The sequence below is a fragment of the Notamacropus eugenii genome, chromosome 6 (assembly GCF_028372415.1).
Source record: "Notamacropus eugenii isolate mMacEug1 chromosome 6, mMacEug1.pri_v2, whole genome shotgun sequence".
In the NCBI taxonomy this organism is placed as follows: domain Eukaryota; kingdom Metazoa; phylum Chordata; class Mammalia; order Diprotodontia; family Macropodidae; genus Notamacropus; species Notamacropus eugenii.
In genome coordinates this window covers 239,306,326-239,330,023 of record NC_092877.1, presented here as the reverse complement: position 1 = coordinate 239,330,023, position 23,698 = coordinate 239,306,326, and the positions used below count along the sequence as shown (strand labels likewise).

Genomic DNA, 23,698 nt, shown 5'->3' with positions numbered 1-23,698 from the left:
AAAAGTCAAAATAGCATAATATGCAGTAAATCACTATAACTCTCCTATATTTACCTCCAAATGACTATTAAAAAACGAGTCCTGAATTTAATCCTAGAAAAGCAGAAAAAGGAAGAAGATGGCATGAAACAATCTTTTAGAACAAAAAACTTGGAAGATTGACAAGAAAAGTTCTGTTTCACTTGGGAAAAGGGGGATGTAACATAGAGTAGAAGTATCTAGGTAAGTCAGCAGCAAGCCCCTCCTAAGTAAACTGGTGGGAGATCCTGAGCTCCAGTGGTGTGAAGCAGGCAAAATTAAATACAAAAATTGTGCCCCTCCCCGCCCCCCGCCACTTGTCTCGTTATAGCCTAGGGAACAGGCAGACTCCATCTCTGAGAACCACTATGTACTTCAGTATAACCCAGGGCAAATAATGAGTCACCAGTGGCCAGGCAGTCAAGTTTTTCAGTGTAGCCCTTGGGCAGAAACACCACAGCAGCCTCAGCATACACTATCATGAGATCCTCAGTTAAGCAGCAAGTAAAGTGCCAGACACTTATGGCCTCTACCAGTGCCAGTCACCACCAATCCAATGCCCCCTAATACAGAAATAAATAAAAAAGGCCCTTGGAGTCCTCAGGACAACGTCACTTCGGTACCAGGCAAACAGACAGCATCTGCAACCTCTGGAACAAGAAGTCTGGAACAGTGCCCCTTCTACCCCAGAAGTACAGCTCAAATGTAAGAGAAAAGAATATAGATGATTCACACAACAACAAACACAAGAGAATCTGAGCATAGAAAATTATTGTGATGACTGTGAGGATCAAGATACAAACTGAGTAAAGAACAACAATGTCAAAACATCTATGAACAAAACGCAAAAGAAAAACAGGAAGTGGTCTGATGTCCAGAGTGAACTCATGTGACAGCTCAAAAAGAAGCTTAAAAATCATAGAAGAGAGAAGAAAAATGGGAAAAGACTTGAGAGTGATGCAAGAAAATTATGAGAAAAAAAATCCACAACTTGGAAAAAGAAAACAACTGCTTAAAAAGTAGAACTGTTGTAATGAAAAAGGAAACACAAAAATCCACTGAAGAAAACAACCTAAAAAGTAGAACTGATAAAAAGGAAAGGGAAGTATAAAACTAACTGAGGAGGACAACTCCTTAAAAGGTAGTATTGGCCAAGTGGAAGCTAATGACTCTATGAGAAATCATGAATCAACCAAACAAAATCAAAAGAATGAAAAAATGGAAGAGAATGTTAACCACGTCATGGGAGAAACCACTGACGTGGAAAATAGATCCAGGAGACAATGTCAGAATCATTGGACTACCTGAATATCATAATCAGAATGATAACCTGGACAGTATCTTTCAATAAATTATCAAGGGAAACTTCCCTTATTTCCTGGAAGCAGAAGGCAAAATTTACATTGAAAAAAATCCACCAATTACTTCAAGATGTGATCCAAAAACAAAACAAAACAAACAAACAAAAAAAAAAAAAAACACTTCAAGTACATTATAGCCAAATCACAAAACTATCAGCTCAAGGGAAAAATATTCCAAGTGGCTAGAAAGAAGCAATTTCAATATTGGGGAGCAACAATCAGGATTAAACAGGCCTTAACAGTTACAACATTCAAAGATCTGTAGTCATAATATGATAATCCAGACAGCAAAGGAACTAGGACTACAATCAAAAGTCGCTTACCCAGTAAAATTAAGTATAATGTCTCAAAGTAACAATGGTCATTCATTGAAACAGAAGGATTTCTAGCTTTAAAAAGACCAGAATTGAGTAACAATAACAACAAAATAGTTCTCCAAAATCAAGACCCTTAAGTAGCATAAATAGGTAAAAAGGGTAAAAAAAACCATAAGGGATTTAAGGGATCTGAATTATTCATATTTCTACATGGGAAGATGATACTTGTAATTCTTATAAGTTTTACTACTGATAGCATAGTTAGAAGGAATATAAACAGAGAGTATTGGTACAAAGTGAATTTGAGGGAATGACAAAGAAAAATAACTAAGGAATGAGAAAGAGGAGTACACTACATGCAGAAGAAATGGGAAGGTAGAATGACATAAATTATTTCACATGAAGTGTTATGAGAAGCCTATTACAGTGGAGGAAAGGATGGAAGGGAGAGATTAGAACATCATTTGAACCCTACACTTATTAACATCGGCACAAATCAGGAATAATATACAATATCACATGAATATAGAAATCAATCTTATCCAACAGGAAAGTAGAATGGGAGAAGATTAATTAAGGGGGCATGACAGAAGGGAAGACAGAACAAGGGAAGTGGTAGACAGAAATAAAACACTGGTGAGGAGGGAAAGTGTGAGAGGAGAGAAAGGACAAAGAGGAGGAAAAATAGGATGTTATAGGCTAACTGTAAATGTGAATGGGATGAACTTTCCTGTTAAATGTAAGTAGATAGCAGAATGGATCAAAAATCACAATCTCCCAATATGTTGTTTATAAGAAACATACTTGAAGCAGAAACAAATACAGAACAAAGGTAAGGAATTGGAACAGAATATATTATGCTTCAGTTGAAGGGAAAAACAGCAGGGATAGCAGTCTTTCCTCAGACAAAGCAAAAGCAAAAATAGATCCGATTAGAAGAGACACAGAAAGAAGCCGCGTCTTCCTAAGTGATACCATAGACAAAGAAATAATGTCAATACTAAACATGTATGTATCAAGATGTAAAACATCCAGATTCTTAAAGAAATTAAGTGAGTTACGCTATGATGATCAAATAAGAGAGAGAAAGCATTGTGAATTATAAAATAGATAAATTTGATTATACATTAAAAAAGCTTTTTCACAAACAAAACCAGTGGAACAAAGATTGGAAGGAAAACATATATACCAATATTCTCTGATAAAAGCTTAATCTATCAAATATATGGAGAACTGATTTTATAAGAATACAAGCCATTCCCCAATTAATAAATTGTCAAAGGATATAAACAGGCCCTTTCTAAATGAAGAAATTAAAGCTATTCATATCTATGTGAAGAAGTGCTCTAAATCACTTTTGAGTAGAGAAATGCAAATTAAAACAGCCCCAAAATACTACCTCACACCAGAAAGATTGGCTAATATGAAAGAAAAGGATAAATGTTGGAGAGTGTGTAGGAAAACTGGAACATTAATACACTGTTGGCAGAGCAGCAAAATTATTCAAGCATTCTGGCGAGCAATTTGGAACTATGCCCAAAGGTCAACCAAACTGTGCATACTCTTTGATCCAGCAATACTGCTACTAGATCTGTATCTGAAATGTTCATTTTACAAAGTGGGGGGAAGACCTACATGTGGAAAAATATTTACAGTAGCCCCTTTCATGGTGATGAAATATTGGAAATTGAAGGGATGACAATCAATTCGGGTATGGTTGAACAGGCTGTGGTATATGAATGTAATGGGATGCTTCTGTGCAATAAGAAATGATGAGCAGGCAGATTTCAGAACAATCCTGGAAAGTCTAGTATGTATTGATGCAAAGTGAAACGAACAGAATAAGTAAAACATTGTACACAGTATAAGCAACATTGTGTGATGATTAACTATGTAAGACTCAGATCTTCTCGGCAACACGGTAACCTGAGATAAGTATAAAGGACTCACAAAGGAAAATGTTGTCCATATCCAGTTAAAAAACAAAAACAAAAAAACAAAACAAAACTGATGGACTGTGAATACATATTGAGGCACATTTCTTCTACCTTAACTTTTTTCATGTGTTTCATGTTTTTTTTTTTCACAACTGTTATTAACATGGAAATATGTTTTACGTGACATCATAGTAATAATCTATATTATGTTGCCCACCATTTTAGGAAGAGGAGAGAGCAGAGAAGAAAGGAAAAAAGATGAAAGTCAAAATCTTGTAAAAAGAGAATTCCCAACGTTGTCTTGACATGTAATTGGAAAAATACTATTTAAAAATGAAAGAATATACTGCAATGGACACATATGAAGACTTATAAGAATTTTCTTATGTCTAAACATCTACTTTCTAAGTTTTATATGTATATATATATATATATATACATATATATACACACACACATATATATATGTATACACACACATATAGAGAGAGAGAGAGACAGAGACAGAGACAGAGCATGTGACATGTAAAGAAGTTCTGCTTTACTATAATATTAGCTCTACATCCCTATTGAGCTTAAATATAAACTTTGGTTGAGGAGATGTAAAACTTTGTTTTATATTCCACTCATTGCATTGCTTTTTTTTTTCTTATAAACCATCAGCAACCTAATAAATTTTCATTGAGCATCTATACTCTATCTTGAGTAGGTATCCTATATGTACCCTTATTGATGACTGGTACATTGGTAAATAAAGAAGTAGGAGACATAATTTGACTTTGTATAATGAAACAGTTTAGCTGAAAAATACAAACAGAAAAGTTGCTTTGAACAATTAAAGAGTAAGGTATTTAAGGCATATTATAAAATAACATTTTAAGAATGGTGATGTTGTTTTTTTTTTAAATAGAAAATCTCATTCATGTCCTCCTTTTGTCACTTATGAGCCATATGATCATGAACAAGTCATCTAACTTCTCCTCAGATAATCAGTTTTCTCATCTGTAAAACATATAATAATAGTTTCATTACCTAGATCACTGAGCTATTGGGGCGTTGAAATTATGTGATGTATATAATGTATTTTGAAAACTTGAAATACTGTATGAATAAAAGTTATTATTGTGCGGGGGGAGGAGCCAAGATGGCGGAGTAGAAAGACACACATATGCTAGCTCCAAACCCACAGCTCATAAAATATCTGTAAAGAAGAACTCCCAACAAATGCTGGAGCAGCAGAAGCCACATAACAACAGAGTGGAGGAGATTTCTGTTCCAGAGAGACCTGAAAAACTGATGCAAAAGGTCTGTTGCATGCAAGACCCGGAGCGGAGCCCAGCCCTTCCTTGGCCATGTGGCACCAAGGGGAGCAGATCCGAGCAGGCTTCAGGGACGGAATCTCCACCAGCCATGCAGGTCCCTCCACCCACAGGCACTGGGGGTGAGTGAGAGAGAGTTTTTGGCTTGCCGAAAGGGGAGCAGGGTGTTTCCACAACTCAGGCACCCTTGGGAGGCAGCAGCAGGGACAGCAGCTCACACGGGCTCCACAAGCAGGCAGGAGTCCAGATCCCTTGTTGAAGGTCTCTGCATAAACCCCCTGAGGGAACTGAGCCCCATGAGGTGCCCCTGCCCTCACTTGACGACCTGAACTTAGTCTCACACTGAATAGCAGCTCCCCTCCCCCCTTCCGCCCAAAGCCCTGAGACTGGGAAGCAGCATTTGAATCTCAGACCCCAAGCACTGGCTGGGCAGATCTGGAGGAAAAGTGGGTGTGAAGACATTACTCAGAAGTCAAGTCACTGGCTGGGAAAATGCCCAGAAAAGGGAAAAAAAATAAGACTATAGAAGGTTACTTTCTTGGTGAACAGGTATTTCCTCCCTTCCTTTCTGATGAGAAAGAACAATGCTTACCATCAGGGAAAGACACAGAAGTCAGGGCTTCTGTATCGCAGCCCACTCAATAGGCTCAGGCCATGGAAGAGCTCAAAAAGGATTTTGAAAATCAAGTTAGAGAGGTAGAGGAAAAACTGGGAAGACAAATGAGAGAGATGCAAAAAAAGCATGAAAAGCAGGTCAACACCTTGTGAAAGAAGACTCAAAAAAATGCTGAAGAAAATAACACCTTGAAAAATGGGCTAACTAAATTGGCAAAAGAAGTTCAAAAAGCCAATGAAGAGAAGAATGCTTTAAAAAGCAGAATTAGCCAAATGGAAAAGGAGGTTCAAAAGCTCACCGAAGAAAATAGTTCTTTCAAAATTAGAATGGAACAGATGGAGGCTAATGATATTGTGAGAAACCAAGAAATCACAAAACAAAACCAAACGAATGAAAAAATGGAAGATAATGTGAAATATCTCATTGGAAAAACAACTGACCTGGAAAATAGATCCAGGAGAGACAATTTAAAAATTATGGGACTATCTGAAAGCCATGATCAGAAAAAGAGCCTAGACATCATCTTTCATGAAATTATCAAGGAAAACTGCTGTGAGATTCTAGAACCAGAGGGCAAAATAAGTATTCAAGGAATCCACAGAACACTGCCTGAAAGAGATCCAAAAAGAGAAGCTCCTCGGAACATTGTGGCCAAATTCCAGAGTTCCCTGGTCAAGGAGAAAATATTGCAAGCAGCTAGAAAGAAACAATTCAAGTATTGTGGAAATACAATCAGGATAAACCAAGACCTAGCAGCTTCTACATTAAGGGATCGAAGGGCATGGAATAGGATATTCCAGAAGTCAAAGGAACTAGGACTAAAACCAAGAATCACCTACCCAGCAAAACTGAGTATAATACTTCAGGGGAAAAAAAATGGTCTTTCAATGAAATTGGGGACTTTCAAGCATTCTTGAGGAAAAGACTAGAGCTGAAAAGAAAATGTGCCTTTCAAACACAAGAATGAAGAGAAGCATGAAAAGGTGAACAGTAAAGAGAAGTCACAAGGGACTTATGAAAGTTGAACTGTTTACATTCCTACATGGAAAGAAAATATTTGTAACTCTTGAAACTTTTCAGTATCTGGGTAGTGGGTGGGATTACATACACACACACACACACACACACAGCACAGAGTGAATTGAATAGGATGGGATAATATCTCAAAAAATGAAATTAAGCTGCTAGAGAGAAATATATTGGGAGGAGAAATGGAGAAATGGAATGGGGCAAATTATCTCTCATAAAAGAGGTAAGCAAAAGACTTTTTAGTGGAGGGAAAAAGAAGGGAGGTGAGAGAAAAACATGAAGTTTACTCCCATCACATTCCACTAAAGGAAGGAATAAAATGTACACTCATTTTGGTATGAAAACCTATCTTACAATACAGGAAAGTGGGGGAGAAGGGCATAAGCAGGGTTGGGGGGATGATGGAAGGGAGGGCAATGGGAGGAGGGAGCAATTTGAAGTCAACATTCTTGGGGAGGGACAGGATACAAAGAGAGAATAGAATTAATGACGTGAAGGCTAGGATGGAGGGAAATATAGTTAGTCTTACACAACACCACTAATACGGAAGTCATTTGCAAAACTACACAGGTCTGGTCTATATTGAATTGCTTGCCTTCCAAAGGGAATGAGTGGGGAGGCAGGGATGAAGAGAAATTGGAACTCAAAGTTTTGGGATCAGCTGTCGAGTACTGTTCTCTCTACTTTGAAATAAGGAATACAGGTAAAGGGGTATAGAAATTTATCTGGCCCTACAGGACAAAAGAGAAGATGGGGACAAGGGAAGTGAGGGATGATAGAAGAGAGGGCAGATTGATAAAAGGGGCAATTAGAATCCTTGGTGTTTTGAGGTGGGGGGAGGGGACAAATGGGGAGAAAAAGTGGAACCCAAAATTTTGTGAAAATGAATGTTAAAAGTAAATTAATTAAAAAAAGTTCTTATTGTGAATATTGGTAGTGACAATAACACTAATGGAGGGGAGCTCATATTTTTTCAACTTCCTTAGCCCAGAAAATACAGAATAATGTCACAAGATATTTACTGATATATTTAGCTGTAAAAGATGACACATGCCCATTGATATGTTTCTGAAATGTGAACCCTATTAGGTAAAGAAAATACACTAATTGGGTGTACAAACAATTTGGTAGACTAAATATGTCTTGGAAAGTTGGAAGAAATATTAAAAGCTCTATTCTGACTGCAAAAATGCTGAGTGCTTCCTCATTGACCATGCAGTTTTGAAGCAGAGCTACTCAGTTTATAGGAACCATGTCATGGAACAGAGAGACATGCTCCAGATAGATTTAAATATAGAGGCAATAAGTCAAAGAGAAGCAATTCCAAGGAAAAAGACTTTGAAGACCAATAAATAGAGCTGACTCTGAAGAGGAGTTAAATACTGGAAACCTGAGTTGTGCCCAAAGAGTGCTAAATGTGGACCTAACAAAGGGAGAAATTGTTTTCAAACCCAACAGTAGCGTTCGTGATGAGGTGCCTTGGATATGTGAACATCCAACACATGTGCTATAAAATTATTGTATTTTAAATTTGAGCCCACATTTCCTTGAAGATATGATGTGTTTGTGAGAAACTACACTAATAGTGGTTTTTTGCAGGGGAGGTATTTTGTAGCTTTTGGTTTTACTATTCCCTCTTAGTAAATGCCTTTGCTAACAGCTGATTATTCAAGAAAAGTCCAATTGTGGGAAAGTTCAACCTACAGTTTTACCCCACTAGATTCCTATGTCCAGTAGATTCATGGGGATCCAATCTTTCTGCCCAAGTGAGTGGTTGAATTAAGCCAGAGGTGGTTCCCAGGGTTATGTAACCTGCCACCTTAAGATCGCATGTGGCCCTCTGGGTCCTCAAGTGCAGCCCTTTGAATCCAAACTTGGCAGAACACATATCCTTAATAAAAGTATTTGTTTCATAAAATTTGGACTCAGTCAAAAGACTAACCCAAGGACCTAGAAGGTAGCATGTGACCTTAAGACCAAATGCTCCCCCTCCCTGTAAAGTAATTGATGTTAAAGGGATTATCCATAAGTGTTATTTGGAATAATCCAGGAAGACTGCTTTGGAAATAAGTTTTGCAGAACGTCTTTAGTTGAGTTTTACAGTAGATATAACCTGTTCAGTAGAATATCAATTACATTATATGAGGGCATATCAGACTATTTCATTTCAGAGGAATCATTTCAACTAAAAGTGATAGTACACACAAATAATTAGCTAATTACATAGAAAGATTAGCAAGATATGCGGTGTGAAATAGAAGTGCATTGGTCTGGCAAAAGCAGAGGGGCTATGATAGCAAAAGCAGAGATGCATCTAGAGAATTTAAATGTCTATGTGTGTGTGTGTATAGTGTGTGTGTGTGTGTGACATACATACACAGTATGTTATATAATCACATTGTACAATATTTTATTGCATAATATAGAACAGTACTACATAGTAGTAGTAGCAGTATCTCATTGTTAGTTATCTTGTTTTCTTCTATCTTTACTAAATACTGAAGAAGTATTTCATTACTTATAAATAAAAATATTATAAGAGTTTCTTGAAAATGAGTATTAATAAGGTTTAAAGTGTTGTTATGTGAAATTGTAGAAATTGAAAAGGTCCTGATAACCTGTTAAATTATGATACATCAGTCATTGTATCATGTGACTGGGCAGGAGGAAGAGTGCATTAAATAACTTTTTCAAAATCCCTGTAACCCTTTCTATAAGTTAGTGGCAATCTCAGGATCCATTTGGTGGCAAATTCTGGTAACATTAAGGTATGGTTGTGGCCTTCTGCTTTATTTTGGCTTTTTTTTTTATTTTACTGAATTATGAAGTCTATTCACTTCAGCTTTCAGTCCTGAAGGGAAAAAAACAAAAAACAAAAAACAACTGATACTACAAGGAGGAAGAAGCAGGCCTTACTCTCCTATGAAAAGTTATTTTGTTTTTCTTTTAGGAATGACTCTCTGCTATTGTTCCTATCTTCCTATTTTATTCCTTTTCCAGAGGAGAACCTGTATCCAATGAAATCTGTTCTTATTATCATGACAGAGTATAATGTGCCCTCTCTCCTTTTGGTCTGAATATGAAAAATTTTTGATTAAGAGCATGATAATCATATTGAAAGATTCACTGAAAAAAATGACTGAATTTGAATCCATAAAAAGAAAAATAAGCATAAGCAATGTTAATAAAAACAAAGTCAGTTATGGAATCTGACATAATGATTATAACAGAAGAATGAATATAACTTTATAAGAATATTTTAAAAAGAAGAAGAAGATGTCAAAGTGAAGGTGACATCCTGGCATAAACAAATTGTAATTCCTATAACCATCTCACAAGGAAGCACTTAGTTATATGATGGATATCAGTGAGATTAGATGTGATGGTTTGTAGCTTATAGTAATGCATTTTCTAAAATTAAGATGTAAAGTTTAAAAATGTTTCATAATTTAAGAAACCGTCATTTTAAACTAGTTAAAAGTATTTCATAGGAGAAGAAAGAATGTTTGATGTCTAAAGCCAGAGGTATTACGTCTCTACACACCCCTGGAGTTTGTGAACAGACATAATTATTAAAATGTATTTTACATTACTTTCTTCAGTGAAGTAAGCAATCAAATTTCTTGAAAAATAATAACTTGTCCCCCAATACGTCTTTTAAGAAATTTTACAAATAATACTTCTGTCCAATAATTCTCAGTGATTAATGTTTTGCTTATTTTATCTAAAAGCAAACTACAACTTTGGAAACTTGTACTGAATTTTTAAAAGCTTTTCTTAGAATCTTCTTTACTAGACTCTTTTTTGTCAGAGTAGAAGCAATTGAACATCTTTGATTACAGAAGTTTATGAATTTTTTCAGTATTAATTAAAATAATACTCTATTTCCTAGCACCTAAATTGTCCATATATTTATTGTTTCACACTTCTCCCCCCTACTGACTAGACTGGAAGTTACCTGATAACAGTGATAATGTCTTATACTTAATTTTATTCTCAATGATGTACATAGAGTAATTGCACTGCAGCAGGAACCTGTGATTCAATTGTTAAAGGAACTCAAAAAGGACTAACTCCTTCTACCAATGGATGGCAATACTTTCTCTGCAGTTTACATCTATAGAGAGTTGACTAGAACACTGCCAAGGGACACATAGCCGGTATGTGCCAGCAGTGGGATCTGAAACCATATTTTTCTGAATACGTGGCTAGATCTCTATGCATTGTGACTTGCTGTGCCATATACAAAAAAACAATGTTTATAAATCTTGTTGGCCATGATGACAAGTTATACATTCATTGACAAATGGATCCTAGAAATATGGAGAAATGCTACAGGATAGGCAGTTACCCAGGAAATAAGACACACAATACTCTTGACATATATTTGAAAGTCACACAAAACTCTGAAGTGTTGCTGGGAGATACAAGAGTTTAAATGATGCCCAGAATTACACAGGTGATGTATTTTGGAGATAGAACTTGAATTCAGTTCTTCCTAAATCTGAGATTAGTCTGTCATCTACAACAAACAATGACAGCATGGCAGAGTTTGGAAATTGGTAAGAGAGAAATAAACAACAAACAAATGCACCAATGTAATCCTTACTCTTTCATATATGACAAGTGATTTGCATCCTCTGAAGACTTCTAAGGATGGAGTGTTCACTACCTCATGCGGCTGATGATTATACTTTTGCAGAGCTCAATAGAAGTCTTGCATGACATTAAACCTAAACATGCCTCTTTGCAACTCCCAATTTCTGCATTCTAGAGCAAAACAAAATGCTCAGTCCCTCCTCCTGATGATAGCCCTTCAACTACTTGAACATAACTGCTAAGATTCTTCTGAATCTTTTCTCAAGGCTAAACATAACTAAATCATTCATGTCATGAACCAAAGTTTTTTCACCATAAAGATTATTTTTCTCTGGATTTCACAGTTTTTCAACATACTGAAACTGTGGTGTACAGAATTAAACACAGTTCTGTAAATGATATCTGAGAAGATCAGAGCATACTTGAATCATCACATTCCTTGTGCTAGAAACTCTGCCTCTCCCAAAGTAGTCCAAAAGCACATTGTCTTTTTTGCTTGTCCCTGCATATTTTTTTGCGATTCATAATTCACTAAAAGGTCTGAGTTTTTCCCCCTGAACAATTACTGTCTACTCAGTATCCTTCATCTTGTGTTTTTTTATATATTTTGTTATTTTTATTTATAATTTACTTTTTTAACCAAAGTACAAGCCCTTATACTTAAATCTAATGAATTCAATCTTTTTAGAATTTTACTTTTATTTTGCTTATTCATTTAGTTGTTATTGTTGTTTGTTCATATACTTGAAAAAATAGATCTCCTTTTCTTCTCTAGATTGAAAGTACAGTAAGCACTGTTTAACTATATTCCACTGCTCACCTTCTGTTTTTGGTTTAAGTCAGTTCACTCTTTCTTAGGCATCTTGATGCCCACCCTCTCCTCCAGTGTCATCAGCACCTGAAGGCTCACATTATTTGTGCCTGACTGGTATGGCTACCTGATAGGTTTAGTCTACTCTACTTCAGACTTTCTGAGCTCAAGTGATCTACTAGCGTTAGCCTCGCCAAAATGCAGGTTTACAGGAATGTACCAATAAACCTGCCATAGAAAGAAGTCTATTGGATTCAGTTTGATATTGTAGCCTATTAAAATTTATTTATTTTCCCTTTCTGCCTACGTGAACTTCCACTATTTTCTTCCTACAGTTACCAGTCTGGCCATGTAGTACAAATTAAGTCAAGTTAATAAGCATTTATTAAAATATGAAAAACATATCCTCTTTTTCTAACTTCAAACACTTAAGGGATGGAGGCAAAATCATATCTTTGTCATTTTGAGCTTTAAGTCAGGTATTACTGCTTTGTTAGCAATAGAAAAGCTGCCTTCTTGATTCAGTTTGTCCATTTTCACCCCATTGTATAATACGTCTTGTTCAGAATAGAGGTAAAAGGTAAAGAAGTAAAAATCATTTTGATATGGGAGACTCCTAACTCCCATGACACACAGTTAATAAATGAAAAATTTGGGACTTATTTCATAGGTATCACTGTTTGAAAGGTCATTGTAGAGGATTCAGTCCAACTTCATTTTGTTTTACTTTATTTTAAGCTGTTTTTAAAGCATTTTATATTTCCCGATGTCAAGACAAGTATCAAAATTCATTTTTACAAGATTTTGAGTTCCAAATTTTTCTCTTTCTCTCTCACTCCTTCACTCTTCTGAAAATGGTATGCAATTTGACATAGGTTATACAAGTGCTATCATGTAAAATATATTTCAATTTTAGTCACAGTTGTGAAAGAAAAAACTTATGAAAAGAAAAAAAAACAAAAAAGAATCAATTTAGTGGAAAACTATGCTTTAATATCCCATTTCCTTCTCCAGTTCATTTTACAGGTGTGGAAACTGAGATAAATAGGGTTATGTCACTTGTCCAGGGTTACACAGCAAGTAAGTGTTGAAAGTTAGAATTGAACTCAGGAAGGTGAGTCTTTTTGACTACAGTCTCAGCACTCTATCCACTGTGCCATCTAATTGATACACACATGCACAAAAACAGACATAAATACACACATATATAATATACACACCAGCATATGTAAACATGTGTGTTTGCATATGTTTATATATGCTCATATATGCACACACATATTCAAACTCAAAATTTCTCAAATTTAGGTAAAATATATTCTCTAGGCTGGAGAGATCCATTCACTGCATCATTTAGCTCTTCATGTCTATGTCATGCTTACTTAGGCCCCTTCTTCCTCTCAAATGCCTCTGAATCTCCTTCAACTTATGAAGGAAAGGAGAATAGCTATTCTGTCTGCTTTTCATTCAGGTTATAAATTTCTGACAAATTTTTATCCCATTTTGATAAGTTTCAAAAAAGAAACTTCAGGAAAAGCTATCTAACCCTAAAGACCTCAAAACTTCTCATGAGTTTACCAGGAATAGTACACAAACAAAAGAGATATTCTAAGGCCATACTCTAAGTGGAAATGATCGTCACTGAAGTATGGAACCCTAAATTGGCTGATATTCAGGTCTTTAAAATTCATTGAGCTAAAAGACTCTGCCCAAAGTTGTTGATGACCATCTGAATAGATTACCTGCAAATAGGGTTAACGTTAGATTTTCTTTAATCCTTTTGGGCACAGTGAAGGCAAACTTCAAAGTGAGCAGTCCTCCCGGGAATAATGTTCCCATACCATGATCTGTTTTGTTTTGTTTTGTTATTTAATAATCCTCCATAGCTGTCGCATCTGTTTTCTATTCATAAAGGTTGTCCCCTTATGCTTAAAATTTCTTTGGGTTAGACAAGTGGGTAAAATTTGATTCTTCAGAAATCAGGCACATCAATTCCTTGGTCATTTTTCTTTGCTGTCATGGCAGTAGTATTAGACACAGGAAGGGAATGAGGCAACTTAGCACAATTTGTGTACCAATATTTTCTCATGCTGAACATCAGAAACAACACCTTTTGCTTAAAGAGTTAACTTTCTTACATCTGATGCACTGCCATTCATGCTCAAAAGTGACTTTTATATATGTGCCATCACTTAAGCACTGAGAGTACTCAAGGATATCAAATACCCTAACTTCAACCAACATTTTATCATGATTTCCCTCATTTATTTGCTTGCTCAGTATCAGTAGCTTCAATTTTTACTGCAATATTTGTCTGTTTGGATCCTGACTCATTCAAGAACATCCATAGTATCTAATTCAATAGCAGTATCTATATCCTGATTTGTCTGCAAGTCCTTTGAACTATTACTTCTAGTTATTTAGTTATTTTTCAAGTTTCCTGAGAACCTCAAAGGCAGACCAATTCCATCTCATTACTCAAACTAGGTGACTCTTAGGGTTAAATTTTCAATCAAATATTCAAATATTCAAACACTCCTTGGATTTCTGCATTTGCCCTGTGATGTAGACAAAGCAGGAATATTGACTTCTTCAGTTCTACTCCTGGAGCTAGAAGTTCCCTCCTCACTTTGCTTCACTTGATTTTATCTTAAAATATCCATAGTCTGATCCTGGGAGAGAGGAAAAGCCTATACAGTATCTTAAACACTTGCAATTACCAGGTTCATTCTTAGCATGTAATAAACTGGGTTTGAAAATTTCACAGACAAGCTCTGAATTCCTAGTAGCTCTCCCAGAACATCCACACCACAATATACCATATAATTTTCCCACTGATAATAAAGCAGCTTTGCCATCCTATACTGCCTAGATAATAGATGATTTCGTTCATTGTCGACATTTCACCTTGTGTGCCTTCTGACTGAAAAATCATGAGCAGTGGTAGTTTTGATAATACCTGATGGACTTGTCCTGATAAAATCCAGCAAGCATTTTTAGATGCTGAACATGTGCAGAAGTAGATTACAATGAGATTTTGGTAGTGAATTTGTAATATGTAGAATTAATCTATGTCCCCTCCATGGATAGATGTTCCAAAAGGACTGGCTCCAGTTGCTCATGGGTGTGGTAGTGATGGTGGGGGTGTTCAGTCAGAAGGCCTCCACTCCATCTTGCCTTATGGAGTGTAGTACCAATTCGATATTCACAGCATCTAAGGCAGCTATGAATATGCCAGCATAATTCAGAATACAACAGACTCTCAACAAGGAAGACAGAACCAAAACATTTATTCAAACACCAGAAAGCAGAATCCCAAGACCAGAAAGCCAAATCCATCATATCAACAAAGAAATCTATACACAATAATAATGCAGAGGGAACTACCATCCCCAAGCATTCCCTCTTTTAGGCTTCCTACAAAGCAGCTCCCTTAAACAAATCACAAATAGACTCCCTTAAACAAAATCACAAACAAATTCTCCCATTCACACTAGGCAGCTGCCTGCTTTCTCTCTCTCCTTCACTTCTGACTACTGTGACCAATTTCCTCTCAGCTCTGCTCTATCCTTCCTGCTGTACCCCTTCTTGTCCTACCTGTTCATCAAGTTCCTCCTACACAGACTCATATGACTCAGGTTTCCATATGACTTAAGCAGGTCTCATGGGCCTATTAAGAGATGGGAAGGATCTTCCCATTAAGAAGCAAAAATATACTTAACAATAAGCAAAAATGCATTATAAGTACAGGGAGGGCAGAACACATCACTTTCTTTCTTCTCCTAGAGATTCTTTAGGGCATTTTTAATGCAGTCCATATCCATGGAGAGAAGTCATGACTTAAAATAAGACTTCAGTAAGCAATAGGAATTTATATAGTTTTCACCAAAGATCACCTGGCAGATGATTTCATCAGTCTGATCAATTATTCTGCATGATTTAGTCATAAGGATATACAATTGGAGATTATACTTCTTTATTTATTTTTTGAAATTTTAATTAATTAATTTAATTTTCAACATTCATTTCCACAAGGTTTTGAGTTCCAAACTTTTCCCCCATTTCTCCCCCCCACAACACACCATGCATTCTGATTACCCCGTCCCCTAATCTGCCCTCCCTTCTATCACACCCCTCCCTTCCCTTATCCCCATCTTCACTTTTCTTGTAGGACAAGATAGATTTCTACATCTCATTATCTGTATTTCTTATTTCTCAGTTGCATTCAATAACAATTCTTGACGTTTGTTCCTAAAACTTTGAATTGCAACTTCTCTCCCTTCCTCCCTGCTATCCCCACTAAGAAATTCAATACAGGCCATACATGTGTATTCATTCAAAAGATTTCCACAATAGTCATGTTGTGAAAGGTTGACTATATTTTCCTCCATCCTATCCTGCCCCCCATTTTTTATCCTCTTTTTAGACTTTGTCCTTCCCCAAAAGTGATTACATCTAATTACTCCCTCCTTCCATTTGCCCTCCCTTCTATCATTGCCCTATACCCCACTTATCCCCTTCTCTCCTACTTTCCTGTAGTGTAAGATAGATTTTCATACCAAATTGAGTGTTCATATTATTCCCTCTTTAAGTCAAATATGATAAGAGTAAGCTTCACTTATTCCCTCTCATCTTCCCCTTTTCCCCTCCATTCAAAAAGCTTTTTCTTGTCTCTTTTATGAGAGATAGTTTGCCCCATTCTATTTCTCCCTTTCTCTTCCCAATATATTCCTCTCTCACTTCTTCATTTTACTTTTCTAGATATTATCCCTTCCTATTCAATTCATTCTGTGCTCTCTGCCTATATACATGTATATGATCCCTCCAACTACCCATTATACAGCATGAAAATACAATGTTAATAAACGCAATGTATATTATGAAGATTAGGCAAGAAAAATTACAGAATATCACTGGTATGTCAAAAGCATTTTGAAGGCCCACTCATAGTCGACATTTGGAAGGTGATGAATCTGTTCATTCCTTTGTTAAACAACAAAGACAAAATAGAATGTCGATCATCTGTCAAGTCATTGAAATGAAAACCTTAGAAACTGTTATTGAGTTAAAAATGCTGTAGAGTGCATTTAAAACATTGGTTGATGCCAGAGATTTATGTGCTAAACTATCCTCTTTCTCTGTGGCATAAGGCATTGTAAGCTAAGTGGTCATCTGATATAATTATGTTATTGGCACACCACCAGCATATACTGGATAATTGAAGAGAAAAACAAAAATAATCTCATTTTGAAGAACCTTATAAGGGAAAACAGAAGACTGATATATAGTTTTTTAGATAAGGATGACAGGGAAAGAATTAAAAAGCCCATACCTGACTTTGAGGGCAGATGGTCAGAAGGTATCATCATGCATTTCCTTAATACTTCAAAAGTTCCATGGTTCTATCTGTGTAAAAACAGTATTCTCATTACTCCTTCATTTGAGCAACACACATCCATCACACACACAAATGAATATTTATACACACATATATTCCTTCAAAGACCATATTCATTAGTTGTTGCATGTAGGGGAGGACAGAGATTGAGAGAGACAGAGATAGATGTGGAAAGAAAAAAAAAAGCTGAGAAATGGAGAAAGATAGAGACAGAGAAAGATTGTCTCAAGTAACACCATAATAAGACACCAGAGTAGATGGGAGGATGATGATACTAATCTAAAAATTGTTTCCAAAACAAACATCTCTTCTTCTGTGTGATAACAAAAAAATGTTTTAATGATGTTTATAAGTAAGCAATGGAAATATTTGTTGGGCATTTAGTTTAAATATCTCAAGAGCTCTTTAAAAAAAATGCAACAGCACTAAGCTAGATTTTTTTGAAGAGAACTTATTTCTGAAGTTAAGAAGATTGTATTTCTGAAGTCATATCTAATAGTTAGTCTAAGCATAATGATACCCTATTACAAATCTGTCATGTAATTGAAAATTTGTGGGCCAAACTTTAAAGGCTGATTAGCTTGTTCAGAAAAAAAATAATTATTTCGGAAGCATGTTTAGTGTTTGAATAAACAAAGGCTTCACTCCAGAGTTATGAATAGCATTAAGGATTCTGTCCTATTGAACTTGTTTTAGTATTTATATATGTTTAGCTGTTATGAAGATAGGCAGAAAACATTAAACCATTGGTAGGCAAGGTCTAAGTAGCAAATTAGTAAGAAGTACTGTGAGTGTGTCTTCTCACCCCAATGAAACTACCGCAAACATTTTGGAAGAGCACTAGACTCCATCTTGAATGTGAAAGCCAAGAAAAAAATGAGTTAATCTCTTCTTACCAGTCCTCGTTTGCATAAGGAGAAGCAGAGAGAGGTTTGTGACACTGGAAATGAGGTCTGACTGGGAGAACCAACACACAGATCATTAGAGCACATGAAGGGGCTGTGCATGAAGAGACTGTGTGCCAGAGTAAGCTGAGTTTCCCTGTCAAGAACAAAGTGACTAAAACTTTTGTAGTTTGCAGAGCAAGTCCCAACTGACCACACTTTTGATTGCTACTCAATTGCATTTCACAGATCTTGTTAAAATTGAAGAAGGAACCTGCTCCCAGGGCTAATATTTTAGTGAAGAGAATAAGTTCAGGCCTTACACCACATACTGAGAAAGGATAAATTTCAGAAGCAAGAAGTAACAGTGTGATTTGGACCCCAGGAACAGAGAAAAATTTAAGCTCCAAACTCCAGCTCAGAGTGAAGTGTACAGAATAATAACAAGGGTAGGAATCCAAGGTAAAAAGTAAGCCTGGAGCTATAACATTCTGAACAATCAGAGATTTCTAACAGGCGAATAGTTACTGAGTAGAATAGCAGTCCAGGAAACTTCAATCAAACCTATTTTTCAAACTCAAAGAAACGAGAGGAATTCACAGAACTTAAGATCAGAGGACACAGCAAACAGCCTTTTCTCTGGACATGATGACTTGGGAAGTCTGAAGGCTTAATAATCTCCAAAATAAGCTATTTCTGAGAACTTTGAATAACCTACTACTTAATACCCCAAGAAAGCAATTAGCAGGATCAGCCAAGATATTTTTCCCATAAGCATACGGGAATAAACCCGTATATTATATATATTATATTATATAAATAATATAATGTTATAAGCCCATAACATAAAGTCTAACATCAGGAAATAGAATGAAGAAATAGCCAACACCATAAAAAATGTTACTATGGTGACAGGGATGATCAAGACATAAACCCAGAAGAGAATGATTCCAAAATATTTAAAAGTAAAGCTTCAAAGACAAACACAGTCTTAGCATAAATTCACATATAACTCTTAGAAAAGACAAAGTAAACTATTTCTTAAAACAGTTTAAAAGATTTAAAAATGAAATGATAATTCTAGAAAAATGAAAAAGATTCATGAAAGAATGTGCTGGAAAAAGAATTAAAAATTCAGAATAAGAATACAAAACTTTACCAAAGCAACAAACTTCCTAAAACTTAGAATGGAACAAATAGAATTTCATGACACATATAGACAATTAGAAATGTTATTAACATAGTCAAAAGCTTAGAAGAAAATATCAAATATTTCACAGGAAAAAAAGTTACTTGGATTAAGGTGGCAAAAAAGAAAAGGAAAGGAATCATTGGACTTCTTGAAAGCCATGACCAAAATATAAGAGCATTGCAAAAAACTGCTGATCTTAGAAAGAGAGGGTAATTATTTCTCAGAAATAAAGTGATATAGAAAGACACCACTCATCACTTCTTGAAAGGAATCCACCTCCCCCAAGAAAACAAAACAAAATATTAGAAGCAAAATATTTTATTATAGACAAATATTATAGGGAATATTATAGGCAAAATCCAGAACTTCTAAGTAATACACATATGTATGTAGATATACACATACACACAGACACCACACACAATTCCTCATACCAGAGGTGCTGCTCCTTCCTGAAGAAGTCATACACAATAACAAATCGCAAAGAAATACATTTATCCAAATCATAGCAAAGCAGAAACAAGGGAAGGTATACATATGAGAATTTTTACTAGCCAGTAATGAAAGATGTTCTTCCATTGGGATCAAAACAATTCAGTTTGATGAAGAGGAGAAAACTCTAGACCTTACCTAAAAGAAAATTCCCTGAAGTTTCTAGAGTAGCAAACTTGGGATAGAGACATGATGGAGCCTGTGAGCTCCAATCATGTTTTTCTTCTTTGAGTGCTTTAATTCAGCAACCTGAAGTGAGATTGGCCTTCTCCATATTCCTTCTTGAACCTGGAAGCCTGAAGCCCCTAAAATGACTCAACACTTGAAGCATTGAACTCCTTCACATTTCACTTAGGACCCTCTCAAGATGTCTTTCAAGAACTTTGGATTTTACTGTGTGACATGGGAGACACCAGCAAAAGACCGCTCAGCATGGTGTGCCCACATCAGAAAAGGTGCTGTGGTCTATGAGCAAAGCAGAATTGAGACAGCACAAAGGAAAGTTAGGATGTGCAAATTTAGAGGAAGCATCCCAAATATTCACATGGATTGTCTGTGGCCAATCTGTGGTAGAGCATTCCTAGTTCATATTTGTCTGATTAGCCACGATCAGACACACCGACACTTCACTTCATCAAGGTGATGTCATTTCGGTCTTCGAGAATGAAGGACAACAACTGAACAATCTATGTACCTTTCCATTTATGTATGTGGACTTTATTTTCTAGCATAATCATGGGGCTGGAAGTATTCATGGAGTATGTCATTACGAAAATACATTCTATATAGATCTGTGGTACAGTGGATAATAAGTTAGATTTCTGATGACTATACAAAAATTGTGAGTTGAAACCTCAAATAATAAAATTGATTTTATAAAGTATCTTGATATAATGAAAAATTCTCTGGTGTCAGAGAACCTGAGTTAAAACTTGGCTTCCAAACCTTATTACCTTATCACCTTGTATGAATTATTTATTCTCCCAAGGCCTCAGTTTCCTCAATTGAGAAGTGGGAAATTTGACTATGTGACATCTGACCCCATCCCAGATTGCACTTAAAATCCTATGATTTCTATATCTCCTTTTGCTTCTAAATTAGATAATTCTTTTAAAAATCTGTGTTTACATGGATAGGGGCAGCTAGGTGGTACAGTGGATAGAGAAGCAGTGCAGGAATCATGAGAACCAGAGTTCAAATCTCACATCAGACATTTGTCACTCACTAGCTGTGTGACCTTGGACAAATCATTTAATCCCAATTGTCTCATCCTGGGTCATTTCCAGTCATCCTGATGAATATCTGGTCACTGGATTCAGATGGTTCTGGAAGAGAAGTGAGGCTGGTGACCTGTACAACCCTCACTCACTCAAAACAAAGTCAAGTGTAAGTCATGTCACTATTTCTCTGATGGCATGGTCTTCTTTGGCAAAGAAGGACGCACACCTATTTACATGGTTGAAGTTACCTTCATTCCTTGTACAGGACAGTGCACTTTCATATCTGAGTAACATTTCCATTAATTGTATTTGACTCAAAAAAATACAGAAAACAAAGATTTCAAAAAAAGAATTGCTGACCATTTAGTAAGTACAATAAGGATTGCAAGGAATGATAAATTGCATATCCTTTAATATATAAACATTTCATATATTTTTTGATTAGACATTCATTGGAATCACTTCCATCTCTCAAAGCATAAGATCCTATATTTTTATCCTCTCTATTATAAAATTTATAAACTTTTTTTTCACTCATTTTCAGTTGGGTCTGACTCTTTGGAGTTTTCTTTGCAAAGATACTGGAGTAATTTTCCATTACCTTCTCCTAGTTCATTTTACAAATGAGAAAAATGAGGCAAATAGGATTAAGAGACTTTCCCAGGAATGCATAGCTAGTAAGTGTCTGAGGCTAGATTTAAACACATGAAGATGAATCTTCCTGAGTCTAGGCACAACTTTCTATTCAGTGTGTCACCTACATTGTCGAGTTGTTTCAGTCATGTCTAACTCCTCATGACCCCATTTTGGAGTTTTCTTGCTCAAGAAAATAGAGTTGTTTGACATTTCCTTCTCCAGCTCATTTTACAGATGAAGAAGTGAGGCCAATAGGGTTAAGTGACTTGTCCAGGGTTACACAATTTTTTAAGGCTAGATTTGGACCCATAAAGATGAGTCTTCCTGTTCCATGCCCAGTGCTTTATCCACTGAACTACCTAAATACCCATAGAAATTTTCCAATTGATTTTTAATTTTGCGTAAAGCTCTTTTGAGAGCAACAGTATCTCCTATCTTGTCCCATTTAATTAAGTAAACTAAAATGCAAACACAATATTTAACTGTTTTTGTCTTTACCTCTGCTGTCATTGGAGCTTCCTTTATTCATTATAAGCCTGTCTTATTTCTTTCAGAGTCTGGAACCCCAGGTATTGTGATTACTCATGCCATCCTTCAGCATTGACATTAGGTGACTTTAAGAAGTTTGGATGCTTAAAAAACTGTAAGCATTTTTACTTTCATTTGTTGCTTCTCTATTGAAAAGCCTCATATTTCTATCAGTTCTCTGAAGTCTGTAATGAAGTGTTTCACCTAATCCTTTCACTCAGTCTTATCTGATACTACCTTCTGCTAGTCCTGGAAAATTCTAGGACTTATTTTATTTTCAAGGTATCCCAGTCAATCCTAAAATAGTAAAGTCATTCCTTCCTGTCTTCTCTGTTGAGTATCATTCTTCTATTTATGACCAGAGTTTAATTTTCTTAGCAGGAAGACCAATCATTTTCAGTAAAATCTCATTTTTTTAAAATTCTTAATGTTGTATCTTTGAACCAACTTTGCTTTTGAATATATCCTTCTCCCTTCTCTATCTAGCAATGCATTCCTTCTGGTGAAGTATACAAAGAAAGAGGAAAAAACTAAACAGCAAATGTATTTAAAGGATCAAATGTATCTGATTGCATATAGGGTATTACTCACTTATATTGACCCGCCTTTACAAAGAAGATAAAGAGAATCATTTATTCAACTCTTTTCTAGAGCAAATTTCATAAATGTAATAATGTTGTTGCAGTTATTGCGGACAATATTTCTTGGTTCTTTATAGTCACATCAATCCCTATGTTTTGTCAATTTTCTTTGAGTTCTTTGTAATAACAACAATTATAATAGATTTATAATTATTTATAGCACTTTAAGGTTTGCACAATGCTACCTCTGAGTCCTATCATTGTCCCTGTTTTATAGATGAGGAAATTGAGGTCAATAAATAACTTGACCAGTATCACATAACTAATAAATGACTGATACTATATTTGAATATATATTTCCTGAGTCCAAGTCTAGAGTTCTATCTACTAAGCCAACTAACTTATTTAGCTACCATGATTTCTTTGATCATAGTATTGAAGTTTATACATGCATTGCCAGAGCTAACTCAGTGTTTGGGAGGCTCTGAAGAAAAGTTTGGGAGAGAAGAGGTATTAGACTGACGACCAAACTGAAAGTCTACAGAACCATTGTGCTGATTTCATTGCTGTACACAGGCAAAACATGGACAGTCTATCAGCGCCAAGCCAGGAAACTGAATCACTTCTATTTGAACTGTCTTAGGAAGATTTTGAGCATTACCTGACAGGATAAGGTGCCAGACACTGAAGTCCTTGCTCGAGCTGAGCTGCCAATCATTTAATCTATGCTTCAGAGAGTGCAACTCTGATGAGCTGATCA

The 23,698-nt window shown here is 35.8% G+C and overlaps 1 pseudogene; it reads right to left on the bottom strand.

Annotated features, from left to right (window-relative positions):
- Positions 1–13,979: 13,979 nt before the first annotated feature.
- LOC140512279 (protein Mdm4 pseudogene) overlaps positions 13,980–23,698 on the bottom strand; it is a 156,158-nt pseudogene continuing 146,439 nt past the window's right edge.